Source organism: Nyctereutes procyonoides, unplaced genomic scaffold (assembly GCF_905146905.1).
Source record: "Nyctereutes procyonoides isolate TBG_1078 unplaced genomic scaffold, NYPRO_anot_genome, whole genome shotgun sequence".
Lineage (NCBI taxonomy): Eukaryota > Metazoa > Chordata > Mammalia > Carnivora > Canidae > Nyctereutes > Nyctereutes procyonoides.
In genome coordinates, this window is record NW_026575024.1 from 4,895,547 (window position 1) to 4,900,951 (window position 5,405).

The window sequence follows — 5,405 nt, forward strand, 5'->3', positions numbered from 1 at the left end:
CCGTAGTGACGAGGGGCTGAAAACAGCGCCAGTTTCTCGTCTTTCCTTTCTGGGGGTCAGAAGCTCCCAACGGGTGTGACCTTGGGCTGAAGCAAGGGGTCAGCAGGGCTGCTCCTCCTGGAGGCTCTCGTGGTCGGTCGGTGACTTCCTCGCATTGTCCAGCTTCTGGCGGTGCCCGCACACCCCGGCTCGCACCCGCACCCCGGCCTCTCCCTGCCCCCCGCTCTCACGCGGCCCCTCACCAGGAGCCTATGATCAGTTTGGCCCGGGTGACTTCCCCTCTCAGGGTTCGCGCCTGCAGAGTGACCTCACACGCAAGGACTCATCGCATGTTCGGGGATTGGATGTAGGCACCTCTGGGGCTGTGTTCCGGCTGAGGGGGGCATCTGTGGTCAGACTGAACCCGAATCCCACCCCCCCGACCCCCAGCTGGCTGTTCCACGCCGGGTTCCCTTTCTTTAGCCACTGGCCCTGATGGTCATCTCAAGTCCTTTTTAACCCTGCCCTCTAGGTTGGTGGCACGGGCCCATAGACAGGGCCAGCCCAGTGTCCTGAGTGTGTCTGGGCTTCCACGTGGTGTCCTTTAACCTGTTCCCCTGAGTCCTCGCTCTCTGTGAGCTAGATGTGGGACCGCCCCTGGGGTGGTATACGGGTTGACCATTTTTGCCAGATTACACCGTGGCCAACCTCGTGTGCATCACAAGTCGTGCCTGCAGGTGGTCCCACCGTCAGGGTGAGAAGTTGGAGCCCGGGTTCAGGGAGTGACAACTGCCCTCCCCCCTCCATTGAGACGTCATGTTTCCTCCTCTGGGCCAGCAGGTAATTTGGGGATGATCCTTTCCCACTCTATGAATATCCCGTTCCTTATCTCCCTTTCTTATTATTAAGGTGGAACAAATTTAAAATTTAGCATATAACATTTTAGCCATTTTCACATTCACATTATTGTGCATCCATCACCACCCTCCACCTCCAGAACTTTCTCATCTTCCCAAACTGAAGCTCTGTCCCCACAGGCTCCCCATTCCCCCCGCCTCCCGCCTTGGCACCCACCATTCTACTCTCTGCATCCATGAATTTGACTGCTGCGCGTACTTCATAGAAGTGGGATCACCCAATATTTGTTCTCCCACGTGACTTTTTTCGAAAAAAGTAGCTATATTGAAATATAACTTATGTGACGTGCAATTCATGCACGTAAAGTATATACACTTCCATGGTTTTTAGTTCATTCACAGACTCGTGCAATCTTCACCTTTATCTGGATCCAGGATGTTTTCATCACTTTCAGAGGATGTCTATACCCAGTAAACAGTTACTTCTCATCCCCTTAGCCTCCCCAGCCCTTGACAGCCACTAATCTTCCTGTTGTTATGTGTTTACTTATTCTGGGCATTCCAGATTTTATTATTTATTTGAGAGAGAGAGAGAGAGAGAGAAGCAGACTCCATGCTGAGCACAGAGCCTAAAGTGGGGCTTGATCCCAAGACCCTCAGATCATGACCTGACCTGGAATCAAGAGGTGGACAATGATCCAATGAGCCACCCCAGGGCCCCGAGTCTGGACATTTCAGACCAACAGGTCATATCCTATGTGACCTTCCGTGTCTGGTTCTTCACTCAGCATAATGTGTTCAAGGCTCGTCCTTGCTGTCACACGGATCAGTACTTTATTCCTTTTTATGGCTGGAGAATGTTCGTCCCTCTGCATGCAGATACCAAATTGTGTTTCTCCATCCATCTTTCGATGGTTCCATCCCCCCTACACGGTGGGCCTTACGGATACTGCTGCGATGGACATCTGTGTCCAGGTTTTTACGTGCACAAATATTCTCGATTCTCTCAGTTATATACCTAGGAGTGGAATTGCTGGGTCACACGAGAACTCTGTGGTGCATCATCCGAAGAACCACTAGACAGTTTCCCCAAGCAGCTGCACCGTGTTACGTTCCCGCCAGCGGGTGTGAGGGGTTTCACTTCCTCACCGAGGTCTGCCGTGATCAGAGCCATCCTGGTGGGTGCGGAGTCGTATCTCATTGTGGCCTCGCCTCTATTCACCCTTCAGCACACTCCTACCCCCCGACTGACACAGGTCTGCCGTGGGGGTTGCAAATTGGTGACTTTCCATCATTCCTTCTACATTTCATTAGCTGGCATTCCTCTATAAAAATGAGCTTTCTTTCATCCTCTGGAGCTGTCTGGTTTTCCTAAAAGGCAGTTCCAGCCCGAGATGCAGGGAAAAATGCTCAGTCCTTAATCATTATGGATGCCTGGATATTTATATCTTCAATGTGTTTCAACCAATTACAGTTGTTATTACTTTAATCTAGATGCTTGGATAATCTCAAATTTGGCCACCGGAGTGTGGCACACTTAAAAAAAAAAACCACAGGCTTATTGAGAAATAATTTACATAACCCCAAATTAAAACTGTTTTAGGCGTACAATTCAAGGATTTTTAGTGAATTTACAGACTTGCGCACTCCTGGCCACAATCTAATTTAAGAACCGGGCTCACATTTTAAAACCGGGGTTCTCTGCTTTTTCAGTGAACTTTAATTCCCAGGTGGAGAATGTTCCGGCAGCCCCGAGTGAGGCAGCGCTTGTGTCTTGGCGGGTGGGCACACCTCTGTGATCGTGCTAACCCGTTCTAGGCCTCAGGTCTTCCCCAGAGGCCTCCTTGAACCCTGTTACTCCCAGTGCAGTCCCCCCACAGTCCCCTCCCAGGAGTTTGTTAGAAATGCAAATCTCAGTCCCCAGTCCAGACCTGCTGAATCGGTGTGCGTTTCAACAAATCCCAGGAGATTTGCGTGTGCAAACTTGAACGCCGCTGCTCTTCCAGAGGTTTCCATCACGTTTTGCAAAATGGCAGCACTGCCCTGAGGGAACCACAGTACCAGGCTTGGTGGGGGTCTGATCCAGGTCCTCCAAAGGGATGAGATGGAGGAGCAACTTTTTTCCCCCCTGTGCTCTATGGCATTTGTGGCGTGCTTAGGCAGCAGGGCTGAGCAGCTGGCTGCACTGAGACAGGTGGTCCTGCCTGACCCTCAGACTCTTCCATGCACATGACTGCTAAATGATCCCTTGGATGTTTGCAGGACTCTGCTTGGTCCTGCTGTCTCTGGGCCACTTTCCTTCCATTCTCAGGGACAGTGGGATCATTGAGAGGCTCCCCCAGCATTTGGACCTACTTGGGGCCCAGGAAGCTGCAGGACCCCATGCTGTTACTCCCATGACATCCTGGGTTACCCTGGCACCCCCTGTTGCTCCTTCTTCTTGCCACAGCAGCTCCAGGAGGCCGACCATGTCCCGTGTCTTAGAAACTCTGGGCAAGCCATGTCCTTGTGGGGGGGCTTGTCCTCTTCCAAGGGGCTTCTTTCTGAAAAGAGGGCCCCTTCTGCCTAATAACCCCCTTCTGGAGAAACTTTCCCTATCTCAGGGATGGATGAGGTGGGAGGGTAAGTTTTCTATGAAGCTCATTTTCCTCTCCAGAAATGCCCCCCAGCCCTGCTCTTCCAGACGGCTCCCCACTTCTCTAAGGATGAGACTTTGAGACTCAAAAACTGAGAACCGACTGGTTTTCCTGCACTTGGCGAAGCATCCTTCCTTCTCGGGGGCAGCGGCACCAAATGCTTGCTTCCCACACTGTGGGGTGTGTGTGTGTGGCGGCAGGTGGTGTCATGAGGGAAAAAGCAAAAGGGAAAATATTGCCTTGATGCAAAATGAATTTTGACTCAGGGAGCCTCATCCGTTGGACTGCTATAAATTGAGCTTTGGTCAACCTCATGGACCCTGCTTCTCTGGGGGTGGGATTGGAGCCATTGACCGGATACCAGTGGTCCTGGGGCGCGTAGAGGTCCTCCCATGGCCTGATGGCAAAGGATGCGTGCACCTGTTCACTGCCCCTTCCACCCAGCCTTGCCACCCACTTATGTGACTTGTGGGTCCCTGAAAGCATGTGGTGCTAGATGAATGGTTTGAGCTTTTAAAAAGTTTTCTCCCTGCCTAAATGGCATTTCCAAGTCTGCTTAAAGAGAGGGGCGAGGGGAAAACATGGAGATAGCAAGTGATATCTGAAAAATTACTGCTGCCATGACCTGCTGGTGATTTATTTTGAGAAAGGCTATAGATTGAGCAAGGCCTCCTGCTGTTCCTCCTCCAGGAAGTTTAGAATTAGAACCAGCGGATATGATTCTATTGAACGTTTGCCAGAGAAAGTTCCAGAGGGAAGACCCTGACCTCTTATATTTGGTTTTGGACCCCATGACCCTCCTTCTGGAAGGAAAAAATCCTTCTGGCATCTTTTTCTTTTCTTTTCTTTTCTTTTTTTTTTAGCAAAAGTTTTGCTTAATCCTTGGGAACAAGAAACCCCAACATCCTGTTTTTATATGTCCAGAGTGAAAGATAAGGATCTAGCTCAGACCCTGATCCTAGTGCAGTAAGACACAATTCACACAGGGCACACATGTCTTCCCCCTTCCCAGGGCCTGTTTCAGTGCAGATTAACGCAGAGCCTTTGTAGTTTGTGAAACTTTTCTTTCCCAGGGGGTCCCGAGGTCAGGGCCAGCCCAGGGCAGGTCAGGGGCAAGGACTGCGGGGCCCCTCGAGAAGGGAGAGGGTGCCTGTGGCTGCAGAGGGTCTGGCCGATCTCGGCTTGGTCATTTGGATGCCGAGGCTGCTGTGCCCTCCAGTGAGGCCGACCCATCCGTTTGGGGGATCAGGGGCTCTCTGCTGCAGGAGTAGAATCCCAAATCACCCCAGGAGTGTCTGCGTGCATAAATCGGACTCCCCTTCCAGCTGAGTCTCAGCCAGTATTGATTGAGTTGAGGCCTGGTAATAAATTGGGGGAGATAAATCAGTTGGGAATTAAAGCAGGCACAGGGTGCGCTGGTTACAGAAAACATTTAAGTTTAATGCGTTGACCGGGAGGGGAGCGTAATTTTCCGATGGTGCCAGTTTGCTGAAGAGCGAGCCAGATGCCTCCTAAATGCTCCAGCAACGCGCACGGACTGATGAGGGGCTCGTGCAAGTTCATGGCCAGGCTGTGCTGGGCAGTGAGGTTGAGGCCTGGAAGTCACAGCTGCTCTCTGGCCAAAAGTCATGCCAAGTGCTGTTCAGACGGTGCCCAGACCCTCACCCCGCCCCGTGTCCGAGCAGCACCTCCAAGCCCGTCCCCAACCCCATGTCCACCTGTCACCAAGGTGCGCGGCCCAGCTGCCCCCCACTCCACGACCGAGCTCACCCCGCTGTCTCCCTGCCCAGCCTTCGGAATGGTCTCTGAAAGCAAAATTGTGTCTACTTGTCTCCTCCGTTGCAAACTTTCCATGACCTCCCATTGCTCTTCGAAGGAAGTCAAGACTCCAGACCCAAGGCTTCAAGGCTCTTCATGCCCCACCCACTTCTTG